Source organism: Lacerta agilis, chromosome 5 (genome assembly GCF_009819535.1).
Source record: "Lacerta agilis isolate rLacAgi1 chromosome 5, rLacAgi1.pri, whole genome shotgun sequence".
Lineage (NCBI taxonomy): Eukaryota > Metazoa > Chordata > Lepidosauria > Squamata > Lacertidae > Lacerta > Lacerta agilis.
In genome coordinates, this window is record NC_046316.1 from 64,452,303 (window position 1) to 64,466,271 (window position 13,969).

Here is a 13,969-nt window from a genome sequence, read left to right on the forward strand (position 1 = left end):
CCCCCACACACACAGTGAAGACACCCAGGGCGGTCTGCCTCCTCTGCCCCCCCCCCTTTCTACGTCCCTGGGGGGTCAGGGAAGTCAATGGTCAAGAGTCAAGACAATCAGGAAGCAGCAAGGTAAGTCCAGGAGCTACAGGCATTGTTACCAGCACCTGACTGCTGCTGGAAGCTCTGCTTAAGAAGGCTGAAGCCAGCTGGTTCTCATCAGTGCCTTCTCTTCTGTGTCTTTGAAGGTTGATCAGATGCAGGTGGAGTCACTCCACCTTCTCCCCTTTCAGGCTGCTGTTCAGCAGGCAAAGCTGACTCCTGGCCCATGAAATCTGGGGATTATAGTTCTGTGAGGGGCATAGGAGTATTCTAACAACTCTCAGCACTTTAAGAAATTGCAGTTTCCATGATGGGGGGCTGTAACTGTTAAAGTGGTAGAACAGTACTTTAAAAGTATGGTGCAAATGTGGCCTCGAATTCTCTTAATACCTGGTGTGTGAGGCCTGTCAGAGGCTCATTAGTGTTGAGAGGAAAGGGACAAACCGCAGCAGCTTACTGACACATTTCTTTTCTGAATTTTTCCTTCTCCTGCTCCAGGAGAAAGACCCAGCATGGAAAACAGGTACGTAGTAAAAGTAGAAAATAATTTCTGTTTTATTATTGCTTCTGCCACTGCCTCCAGGTGTTGCTGTCAAAAAGGAAGCTTCTTTCTAGTTCATGTTGAAATATAATAGGCACAGTCTGTGGAAAGGTTTCTTACATTGAAATGAATGGGAATTGAACAAAAACAGCTGCTGTTTCTTATTTGTTCGTGTATGCTTTTGGTTCTTGGTTTTGTTTTGTTTTTAAAAAAAATGACATTTAATTGTTTTAAAGTAAACTGCTTTGAAAATACTTGTATAGGAAACCAGTATATAAAACAGCAAACTTGTATTTCAGAGGTGGGGAATCTTATTATCTCATTCATCCTGGGGGATACACATCCCACTTGCCCTGCTCATAGGGAGAGATGAATCTGTCAGTTTTGGTTTCTCGTTTTTCCAGTCTTAAATTCAGTTCTCCAGATTTCCACAAATTGCTAATTTTTTAAAATTAAAAAACCCAGCATTTTACTGCAGATGCCTTGTAATATACAGCTTTTTACACATAGTTTTGACTAATATATGCATTTTGCAAGCTATTTCTCCTAATATAATGCATTTTTATATATTGTTTTCACCAATGTGCACATGTTCATGCACATGTTCCTCTAATCTATACATGTTTATACACATTAGTTGGTTGGAGATCTGCACTGCAAAATTCAGAGGTGTGAGTTTCAAAGGATAGCTATATTTCACATATTGGTTCAAAAGGTGTGAATTTCTGGTAGTTTATCATGAAAATGCAAATAAAATATCTCTCCCATACTTACCTGCTCTGCACCCACCTTGAGTGCTATACCCTGGCTAGAATTTTTCCCTTCCTTCCTTCCTTCCTTGCTTGCTGGGATGGAAAAATGTATATGACAGGGTAGTGGTATAGAAAGCTATGACTTCTGCATGACTATATCACTCGCTTGCAGCCCCTGGAAGGTTTCCCATTGAGGAATGTGGCTCCTGGGCTCAAAAATACTTCCTACTCCATTATACATACTTACCTGGAAGTACATCCAATGGATGTCTCATGGCTTACTTTTGGGAAAACATGTGCAGGAGTATAGCAGAAGGGTCACAAATGGCACTGGTGGCATTCATTTCAGTAAGGTGGCAGAGTAGATTGTGCCCTTTGGCTTCAGAATGACATTCACTTGACACTGCCATACTTGCTTTTGGTTTGATTTACAACACCAATTGGAAGGCCCCCGGTGAGTTTTAATAACACATATTTTATTCACTCTAGGTTCTAAAAGATTAAGCCAATGAGGGGTGGCTATCCGGGAACAATTACCAAATGATGAATCACTTCGGCTTGTAGTATTTCATGAATGGGAAAGGAAGTTTTAAATTAAAATGTCATACCATGGCTGTGTGATCAGGACTCTCGTCATCGATCATCAAAAATGATTTCATTTTTGTGGAAGAAGAAAAGTGAGTTGTGCTATGTTTACAGATATTTTAGAGTTGTCTTCTACTTAAGGCTGAAAATGTATGGTTTTGTAGTAGCAATGAAGTGAAATGGGAGGACGTATCTGGTGAAAAAAATTGCCTTCCCCTCCCCGCTGCCCCAGTGAAATATTCCGTTTTCAACTTTCCCTCCTCTCTTCCATGCAAAAGAGTATGGAATTATCTGCAAGGAGCAAGGAGGCATTCTCAGGTCCACCATTTTTGGCTGATGCAACTCACCAAGCCAAAAAATAGGGTTCACTTGCTCCTGTCTCTCCCCTTGCTAATTTGGAAACCTTGGCTAAACAGAAGTCAACAAAGTCGTGATATATATATATATATATATATATATATATATATATATGAGATTTTCTAATCTACTCTACATTCAAAGGATATCCAAGTAGTCCTCAAAAACAGACTATTCAGCATATTGGAATATACAAATCATAAAACTGTCATTTACAGTGATAAACGTAAGCAAAGAAAGAACACAGAATCAAAAGCATGCAAAGGACAAACCTAATCTTGTCCAAAGACTTTAGGGATGTGACTTTCTCTTTCCGATTTTACTTGCATGCAGGCTTCCTAATCTGCATCTGTCTGGCCACTGTGGGAACAAAATGCTGAATTAGATGTGTCTTTGGCCTGCTCTAACAGAGCTTGTCTTATGTTCGTACCACTGAGTTATGACTCTTCTTTTTCTCCTTCTCTAATGGGAACATTGCCATTGAGAAATGACATCAACATGTTGTGAGAACTTCCTTGGGATATGGATGAAAGGTGTGTGTGTGTGTGTGTGTGTGTGTGTGTGTGTGTTGCACATATTTTTTTCTCTTTCGCCAGACCCCAATTCTTCTCCAAAATAGTTGTCCTAATCCCAAGGTCCTCAAACCAGATTTTTCCACTTTTTCTTTCTCTGAGTAAGTTGTCACACACAATATCCTCTTGCAAAGTTTCATGCTGTTAGGCTATAAATCATTCAAGCTTTTTCACCCACTCATATTTTCCTTAATTAATCATGAAAGCTGAACTTCTGTATCATAATTGTCTTGGCAATCAGTTACCCTCTAGGTGTCCTATTGGCTGATTGTTGTGTGTCTCAAAATAAGATCTTCAAAGCCCTATTTCATGACTTCCTCGGTCTTTGAAAGTATGACTGTGAGAAAACAACTTGTGCCTGAGAGCTTTAGAAAAATCTGGCCCTCTAGGGCTTTATTTGGTTTTTCCATTGATTCTAATTAACTTTGCACTGACTTGCAAATGTGATCTTGGGTAAAAATATATATTTCTGCAAGACTTGTTTCTATGACTTTAATAGACATGTACTGTTCATGTCTTTATTCTAATGAATATGCAAATAGGGCAAAATAGGAGGGTAACTTACTTCTCTGTTTTAGCCAAGAAGAATGAGAAAAGTGATTCGTAAGGGGAAGGAAGTAATAAATCATGACAACTGATGCCATTTTAACTCTTGTGCTCTGAAGTATGCCTCGTGTTTTACAAACTGATCATTGCAACCTGATATATAACAAAGAAGGTTTTATAAAGGAGAAGCAGCAATCATTTCTGGTTTCTTGAGTTTCAGAAGAGTTCTCCAGTTGTTTCATTCTCTCTGGTAGTGCTCCTAAAGCAATAGATCCTTGGGCATAATTAAGGTATGTTTTCATCCTGTGTAAAGATTGTGTCATGTAATTACTCAATATTATTATATTTCTCCTAGTGCACATTAGTGGATACCAAGCAAACATTGTAGAGTTCTGTCAGAGATTCCGTGCACTTTGGTGAGTGATTACCGGTTATCCATTTTTTGCTCAGGAAAGGAACATTCAGAATTTGACAGTAGGAACTGAACTCTTAAAGGCAGCAGCAGATTCTGAATTTAGGATGAAGGGACAAGAGGCAGATGCAGAATGAAGAAATTCTGATGGGTGGGTTTCAGGGCTTAGGTCATGCTTACCTTGCTGAGGGGTGATACCTTCATTGTACTAATTATCTCAACAGCAGCCTATATTAGGGATAGCAGGATCTGTTGGTTCTTCCAGGTTCTCATTTTTCCAACCACAAATTCAGTTTCCCATATTTCTGCAATTTGTGATCTTTAAAAAAAAAATCCTCATGAACATTCTTCAGCATTTTAGTGTAAATTTCTCCCAGTAAATACATTCTTGTATGCAGTTTTGTCTAATGTAGATTTTTTTGCAAGCATTTTCTCCTAATATAATGCATTTTGGTGTTTTTTTCACCTAATACATTCATTTTTGTCACATTTCCCCCTCATACTAACAAGAACATGTGAGAAAGCTAATAAGGAAGAAAGCAGTCTTTGTAGTCCTTTGCTGTTAACTACTTTATAGCAAGAGTGTTGCACCTCGGGCCTGGGAACTATAATAATGCCTCCTGCTTGTCTGGAAGGAGAACGTAGCCATGCCTCGCTCTGTCTCCTTCGCCTTCTGTCGCTGTGTAGAGGCCTCTGGCTTCTGTATGACTGGAATATAAGCCAATGTGCAAAGGTAACAGTAACATCCATTGATGCACTCACTTTTGCCTCCAGCCATTATTTTGCCTCTTGCCCTGCACAGCACCAGCAATGCAGCTCCTGGGAGGTAGCCCACAAGGAAAATGCAACCTCTGCTGCATCAAATGTTATCACCAGCAACTTGAGTTCAGCCCAGAACAAACTGGCAGCCAGAGCAGACCCAACCACACTGGCATGATCGACTCAAAGCAGACAGCACCCCTCAACAACCCAGCTGCAGAAATCCAAATGGTTTTCAGAAACAGAGCCGCATAAGGCTCATTATCGTAACCTACGCTGAAAGCCAACAGGGTATGAGGTACCATGGCAAAGTCCAACTTTCTGTCAGGAAGGGTTGTGGTTGGTGACTCAGCCAGAACTGGAAAAAGCAATCTAAAGGCTGCCTACCTACCACTGATTTAAAATCCAAGAGGGGCAACTGAAGGAAGGCTGACAATTAAACCCCATACTCGGCAAGTAAATGCTTATTTTGAAAAATGACACACAAACCCTGGTTGAGATCAGCTATTCTTTGATATGTGATAGAAAAAGTTCTAAGGCCTGCAAATGCAACAATAATAAGAAATAATGCTTCTGTCACAGAGTTGTGATATGCACTGGAAAAGTCTGAATTCTATAAAAGAGGCAGTATCTAGTTTGCTTTATTCCTTAGAAAGGGTTGTAAAGAATACTTGTGCATTCTTAGCTGTGTTATACTAATGGAACTAAGATATTTATGCTGGCTTCAGTTCCACCCAAATCCTATTATGCAAGCTTCTATGAACTTACACATTTTTCATTTAGCTGTGTAAGCCTTTTTAATAAACAGACCTGTACAAACCTTCAAAATGAATAAGCTTCTAAGCTTCTTATTCAGGATGTGAATATTACACTTTTCTTTCTTACTGTTAGATGACAAAAACAGCAAAATCAGTATTCAGCAGAAATTTGGATAGTGGCCACAGTATTCCAAATAAAAGGGTAACTATTCAGTGTGGTGCAAAGCTGAATGTTGACTGCAGCCAGCTAAAAGGGATGCAAAGCAGACCTTTAATGCTGTTATCCTACAGTTTTGTTTTGTTTTTAAAGCATTTTTAAGAAGTCAGATTAGGAACCCGCAACACCAACATAAAATCCAAACAACCAACATTCAGATTAGTTCAATTTAATTATGTTACTAGGGCCCGACCACTTCACTTATCAACCATGGCTACCCCACCACCACCACACACCTTGCCAAACCTAGGTCTCACCAATGCCCCAGCTCCTTCACTCAGCAAACCCCACCCGCCCCCTTGCCAAAAGCCCATCACCAATGTGTGGGGTCTGTTCTGTGTGCAAGGGGGAGTTGAAAAAAGGAGGCAGGGTACAGGGTAAGAATGGCTGGTGGCTATCACAAAAGAACAGGGCATTAGTACATTGCCTTTACAATGTTTTAATAAAACAACAGAGCGAGAATATCAGAAAAGAATAGCCTTCCTCAGAAGTCAAAGACTGGACAGAAAGTCCAGAAGTATACCAAAGGGAAGTCACATATTCAAGAGGCAAATAGTATCCAGGGCCCCCCAAAAGAACAACATCCTGATAATGTTGGAGACCCTTGCAATTAAGATGCTAATGGAGATGTACTGTGAGGAGAGGAAGTGACTCAGGTGGTCAATTTCTTAGCCACTTGAGGCAGAAAAATATATAAGAGGGGCAAAGCCATTCTCAGGCAAGACCTTTGCACTCCAGAAGCAATGTTAAGCTTCCATCACAATCTGGCTCTACTTGTCCACCACTCTGTGCTACTAGACTGGTCATCTACTTAGACACTAAGTTTGTTCTTGGTATTAGCTTTCGTGTGCATGCACACTTCTTCAGATCCATGATTAAGCCCTCTGCAGTGTGTGTGTGATTGTGCTCTTAGTTTTTCTGTATTGTATTTAATAAACCTGGCAATTTGCATTTCCCCCCATGTAAGACCCTCAATCATTTTATTTTTTAGCTTGGGTATAATGAACATATGACCAACGTTGTTCCACATCCATAATTCAGAGGGTGTCAGTTCTTACATGATGGTGCTGGCACCGAGATCACAGTGCCTACAAATGAGATGCTATGTTGAGGCCATGGACCATGCTGAACTAGTGGAAGGCAGCGTGATTCCCCTTGGTGCAATGGGGCTTTCCCCTCTCTCTTTCCCCCATGAGTCCTCTCTCCTCCCCAGAGCTGCTCTGGAGGGTCAAGGGAACCCCCAGAACAGTTGTGGGAAGAGGAGAGGGGAGATAGTTCTACAAGGCATAGAGAAATGCTTGCACTGATGGAACAATTCCATACATCTCATACTTCTGCTGCTTCAACATGACAATCCTTTCCCAAATAAAGATGGGACATTTGCTCCCAACGTTTTCTTATATTCCCCTGTTTGAACAATAGGTGCAGATTTTATTGAACTGTTTCCTAGGCTTTCCAAAGGAAGCCCAATCAATATTAGTTCTCCTTTACTATTCAACAGTTCACTTATAACTGTTTCACATGCATTCAACAGCATTCAACAGCAATTAAGCCTAAAACAACATTCACTAAAACTGAACTGTAGTTGGTACACAGTTATTTGTATAATGCTAACACAACAAGACTACCAATGTTTTCAGGTGTGATATATCTAAAATTTTTACAATAAAGCTGCCGTACTGGAATTGTGAAGGACAAAGACAGTTGGATTATCTTTTGAAATATCTTTCAAAAACACCTTTCTAGCACATACTTCATTGATCCACCCTCCCCACAATGGTCACTACAGCAAAAGCATCTTATTGATTAACTTAGATGCTGAGGTAGTTTATGCTTTCAGGTAAGAAATACTTTTCTGTGCTCACTGTTAAAAGACAAAGGGGGATTTGAGATCAACTTAATGCATGGTTATTAAATCACCTCTGAGATGCATGGCATAAGTGAAGGGTTGTCTGGCTGTGTGATAGATTGACAGTAAATTGGCTGGAGAAGAGATACAAACAACCTAAACTGCGGCCCCTGGATGGATTTATAATTTGGTAATTTGTTAACTTATTGGCATGGGGATGGAAGCACTGCTCCCATATGTTGATCTCCACATCAACAGAATAGCTCAGGTGAGGCTTGATCCCTTGAGACTGTCCAACGGCTGTGTGAAGATGCTGTCAATGATTAGTATGTTATTTTAGTCTCACAGATTGAGTTATACATAGAGGTGGAAATGATTAGCTTTGTCAGAGGCTGTCTCTGGCATAAGAAATTGGCTCTGTTGCATTGAACAAATCTGTTTTGACTTCAGTATTTCATAAACGGAGGAAGTCAGCATTGCAGATTAACAGTTTACTAATTTTCCAGCTGATTCCATAGGAGTGCTTCTCAGGGGGAATTGTGCTGGCTATACACATGGTACAGTTTTAGATTAATTGAATTTGTTGGATTACTGTTTGCAAGCAGGGATTCAAAGTGAAATATATTTTCATTATGGCAGAGTTTGAAAGAAAAACAGTCACACACAGATCTCTCTCTCTCTCTCTCTCTCTCTCTCTCACACACACACACACACACACACACACACTTTGGCCTTTTTTGTACCAACACTAAGCTCCGAGGGCCTTCTGTTGGTTCCCTCCCTGCAAGATGTGAAGTTACAGGGAACCAGGCAGAGGGTCTCCTCGGTAGTGTCGCCTGCCCTGTGGAATGCCCTCCCATCAGATGTCAAGGAAATAAACAACTATCTGACTTTTAGAAGACACCTGAAGGCAGCCCTGTTTAGGGAAGTTTTTAATGTTTGATGTATTATTCTGTTTTTAATCTATTGGGAGCCGCCCAAAGTGGCTGGGGAAACCCAGCTGGATGGGCATTGAATAAATTATTATTATTATTATTATTATTATTATTATTATTATTTACATTTAATGTTGTGCTTAGGGTCATAACTAGGGCATGAGCAAGGAAACATGACAATGGGGTTGAGAGTGCAACTTGCACCAACCATCAGAAGTTGAGCTCATTGTTTTGCTGAAACAAAAATCAACATTTAACGTCCCTTTGTCTTAAATAAGGGGGGGGGGAATAAGATATTTATGACTAGTCAGCGCAAATACGATCTCCCAGTACCCTCATGCAAAGATTCCTGTATGGCTGAAGGGAGCCCCATTTCCCTCTATCATTATGGAGAATAGAAAGTGTGTGGCATCTCTCCCATTTGTTCCCAGACATTTTTCACTTCGATACAGGTTATCTGCAGCTTGCGCTACACACACAGCAAAAAGCAGCTGGGAATAAGGAAGGCAATACAAACCATCCATTGGGGATACAATGATTGCCTGTCTCCATAGGCACTGCAGATAAAAAGGTGGGGAAAATTGGCCTCGATTTACATTCTGGTGGGAATTTTCCATATGCAGGGACTGCAGGCACTATGGGACTTTATCATTCCCATAATCATTCTGATTAAAGATTCAGAAACATATATTTTTTAATGCATCTAAGACTTTCTATGCTTTGTTCTTGAAGCAACTGGCATGAGTTTGGCCAAACTGCGGGAGGCAGTGAAAGATAGGCGTGCCTGGCGTGCTCTGGTCCGTGGGGTCACGAAGAGTCAGACACGAGTGAACAACAATGCTTCATCCTTTAGTCTGCAGCCTAGTTGCATTTTACAGATGTCTCTGGTTTCCTTCATTTGTGTTACTGGGTTTTGCAAGACCTGATGAAGATACTGAGTTAGATCAGCTATTAGATCAGTATACTGTCAAATCTAAAAAAGACTGGATGAAATTTGCATATATGGCATCCCTTCCAGAGTGATTAAACCTACTAAATCCCAGAGATGGGAAAAACAACATGAATCTCCCAGAAAGACTGCAGTGGGGAAAAGGCACCCCCAGAAATGTCCCTGTTACCTCAAGGGTCTTTGGTGTGGAATGGTCTTCTGCTTCTCTCCCTCAATCCCACGAACAAAATTTGGGGGATACAGCCTCTTCTCATTGGAAGAGAGATATAGCTCCATTGACTAGCAGCAGGAGAAGGAGGTTTGAAAAATAACAAACAAACAAACAAAAACCAGGAAAACTGGCATACGACAAATGTCACCCTCAGCAAGGACATGGTTATACCAAGGGAGGGTTTTTTTTGTTTTTGTTTTTTTGGTAGGGGAGTTATGCTCCCCTCAGATTTTGGGGGTACACTTAAGATATCACTATTGATTTCTATAGGAGAAAATATAAATCCACATGGAAAACATACACCATTTTAAATCTGTCTCTCAAATCACTGTGATTGGAGTATCCTAGGAAAATAATTCTCTATGATTAAAAACTAGATGCGTCCATCAATAGAACTGATCCTCTCAACTCTTCAGTCCCTCTAAAGATGCTGATGCTATCCCACTAAGCTTGGTTTCATTTCTTGCGGGGGGGGGGCACAAGACAGGCATCCACTTTTTTTGGAGACGTGAAGTCAGAGTCACTCAATAGGGAGTCCCTGATCCACCTTGAGATAGCTTGGTAATGATGCAATTGAACTCAGAAACACAAGAACTTTCCCTGAATCATCTAATTCATCTCATAATTTGGGGTACAGGCAAAGCACATCTCTAATATTTATTGGCTATGTAGTAACTCGGTGAGGGGGGCATCTTGAGAAATTTCTAAGCTGTGCTCAAATTCACATAAACAGAAATTTTCAGCATTCCTGGATGTGTTGGTTGGAATTGTTTTATTTAGCCTTGTAAACAAGCTGCTCCACATGCTACAGTTTGGCAATTTTCAATACAACCCAAGGGAAAGTAATTAGGGTAAATATCGCTACTAGTTGTTCACATCACTTAATCATACTTTACACAGCTTTGAGCAAAAATGATTTGTCATAATTTCCTTGACATGCCAAATGTAATGCATAGTGTTTCTCATTTTAAGAAGCGGGTTTTATTTTCCTTCAAGTATTAGTCTTTCTTTGAAATGTTCCTACTAAGATTGCTGAGTCTACAGATGAATCAACATTTATTGGCAGAGATTCTGTGATTCAAAACAGAAGTTGTTGTCATTTTGAATCTGTAGAGGAATATTTCATTTTGGAACACTGAACAGTTTCAAGTTCCATGGTAATTTTATGAATCAATTGATAGGTTGTTCCTCCCCTCCCCAGCATATTAAAATCTAAAAATAAAAAGCTTTGCAGTTTCATAACTGGATTTTTATTTTGTTATTTATTAGCTTTAAATCAATATATGGAATTAATGCAAACTTGAGTCCAATTGTTGGTTAGGTATGTAGCTATTCTATTATGCTGTCAAGCAAATGAATAATTTATTTTATAATTGCATGGTAAGTATTTTAAATTGATTCTGTTTGCATTAAATTAAACAATTGTAACATAGCTATGGTCTTCAAAAATTGCTTTCATTCCTTGCCTTTTATCTTTTCAATGACTGGTTAGCATTCTTTAACAAAGAACTGAAATGTTTCTAAAGCATTAGCAGATTGCATTTTCAGGTGTTATCTGAATACGGCATCCAGTAACATCATATTGGAGCATTTATGTGAATGGCTTTTTCAAAGTAAGTTGCTGGCACAGTGAGCAGGCAATCCAGATTTGGACACTGTAGCAGGCGGTTTTCACCCCTTTGTCACTGCTGTGGTTGAAATCTGGATTAGACCTCCAAAACTTTCCTTTGCAGTTGGGGTGGGGGAAGCTCCCACTGCAGCAAGTGGTTGTGTTTGGAATTTGAGAGAGATCTGTGGAAATGTTCTCATAATTTAAAAATATACTCCTTGATCATTGATGAGTGATAAGTGTATAGACACCATGCATACACACCTCCATACTGGCTGAAACAAAAGTGCATTCTCAGTGAATCAGACACCCTGAAATCTGAGACATAGAAGGCTGATTCAGTGGTTTCCTGGAAGGCTGAGGAACCAGGGGATAGCATGCCAAATAGGCACTGTGATCCAAATTACAGGTCTCTGTGCTTCCATTTCTAGAGAACAGAATCAGCCTAGGTGTCTGAGCCATTTATCAACACATGCAAATGCACAATGGGAGAGGTAACCATCCAAGTCAGTATCTGGTCCATGTTTTCAGCTTTTGCATAGAGCAATCTTGTACTGGATTCCTGCTGAAAAGCAGGTGGCTCTGCAGTCTGCATTGCAACACAGCTGTGAAGTAGGACTGAGCTGGAGAATTGAAAGAGCTCGGTGTGTACACCTGCACAAGACAGCACTCGAGCGTTATTCAGATGGGTTGCTCATGTGCAAAGGCTACATATGTGGAGAACAAGTGGGGATTAACATACTAAATTCTCCCCCTGTTAGCAGTGCTGGTGCCAAGCTATTCTACACCCTATGCACACCCACAAACCCAGGAAAAGAATTGCTAACTTCAATTTTCATAAACAGGTGTCTCATACAAAAGATGGAAAGAACAACACTTGAGCCTGTTACATTTATTTTACATTGCAAGAATAAGTAATACAACAATCTTTGACTATCTTTCTCAAATACAAAAGAAAATATTTTGGCACACAAATCATATTGAATAATCTTCTGAACTGTGATGTTAAAATTTAAGTCTCTTAAAACTTTCAAATTCAGGCACATCAACATTCTCACTTTGCACCCCCTTTCCTTTGCAAATTTTGTCACCGATTCCTTCAGGTCAAGTGCTGATGCTTGGACACGTTCAACTGATATACTTGCAAGCCAGCTAGTCTCCTTTGCAACATTCATAGAATCATAGAGTTGGAAGAGACCACAAGGGCCATCCAGTCCAACCCCCTGCCAAGCAGGAAACACCATCAAAGCATTCCTGACAGATGGCTGTCAATCCTCCGCTTAAAGACCTCCAAAGAAGGAGACTCCACCACACTCCTTGGCAGCAAATTCCACTGTCGGACAGCTCTTACTGTCAGGAAGTTCTTCCTAATGTTTAGGTGGAATCTTCTTTCTTGTAGTTTGAATCCATTGCCCCGTGTCCGCTTCTCTGGAGCAGCAGAAAACAACCTTTCACCCTCCTCTATATGACATCCTTTGATATATTTGAACATGGCTATCATATCACCCCTTAACCTTCTCTTCTCCAGGCTAAACATACCCAGCTCCCTAAGCCGTTCCTCATAAGGCATTGTTTCCAGGCCTTTGACCATTTTGGTTGCCCTCCTCTGGACACGTTCCAGCTTGTCAGTATCCTTCTTGAACTGTGGTGCCCAGAACTGGACACAGTATTCCAGGTGAGGTCTGACCAGAGCGGAATACAGTGGTACTATTACTTCCCTTGCTCTAGATGCTATACTCCTATTGATGCAGCCCAGAATTGCATTGACTTTTTTAGCTGCTGCATCACACTGTTGACTCATGTCAAGTTTATGGTCTACCAAGACTCCTAGATCCTTTTCACATGTACTGCTCTCAAGCCAGGTGTCACCCATCCTGTATTTGTGCCTTTCATTTTTTTTTGCCCAAGTGTAGTACTTTACATTTATCCCTGTTAAAATTCATCTTGTTTGCTTTGGCCCAGTTCTCTAATCTGTTAAGGTCATTTTGAAGTGTGATCCTGTCCTCAGGGGTATTAGCCAACCCTCCCAATTTGGTGTCATCTGCAAACTTGATCAGGATGCTCTCAAGCCCATCATCCAAGTCATTGATAAAGATGTTGAATAAGACTGGGCCCAAGACAGAACCCTGTGGCACCCCACTAGTCACTTCTCTCCAGTGCTCAACATTGTTGAGCATAAGTCAGTTTTTATAAGTTTGAGCTTTGAGAAACTACACTCACCACTTTCCAGAGCAACAGAAGCATTAGGAATGTTATCCAGGAGTTTTAATTGCAGTATAAAGAGAAGTACTCCTGGTGGTGGGATGGAATTTGGAATTCTTTCAGTCATTACTATAAGTTCACATCACAGATCTTCAGCAGCACGTAATAGAATTGTAGATTTGGAAGGCACTCTGAGGGTCATCTAGTCCATATCAGTATCAATATATTTGTTTCCATTGTGCATCAATGGTTTTTCCAAATGCTTTCAGGCCCTAAGTACATTTTCAGTAATTTTTTTGTTGATACTGTATATATCATACAGGATATATGTTAAAACAAAATAAAAAATAAATAAAAAATCATTCCAGTAGCACCTTAGAGACCAACTAAGGATATATGTTGTAGTTGTTGGAATCTCTCTTCAGTGGATTTTATGGTAATGTCTAAGACAGCATAGCAGAAACCTACTTGGAATTCTGCTTTGGACCTTGTGCCTCTTTTGGGGCCTCAAACTCAAACTGCCGTTTCTTTCCAGTTTTCTAACTTGTTCTGCCTCCAGGTTTGGTAGCATCTATCTCAGTAAAGGGTAAAGGTAAAGGGACCCCTGACCATTAGGTCCAGTC

At 40.4% G+C, this 13,969-nt stretch overlaps 1 long non-coding RNA gene across 1 annotated transcript; it reads left to right on the forward strand.

Annotated features, from left to right (window-relative positions):
• The first annotated feature begins 418 nt into the window (after nt 1-418).
• LOC117046329 lies at nt 419-5,430 on the forward strand. Its single transcript, XR_004426564.1, has 4 exons — nt 419-615; nt 1,875-2,062; nt 3,666-3,735; nt 4,660-5,430. It is a non-coding gene; the product is annotated as an uncharacterized LOC117046329 (long non-coding RNA).
• Nucleotides 5,431-13,969: the final 8,539 nt, after the last annotated feature.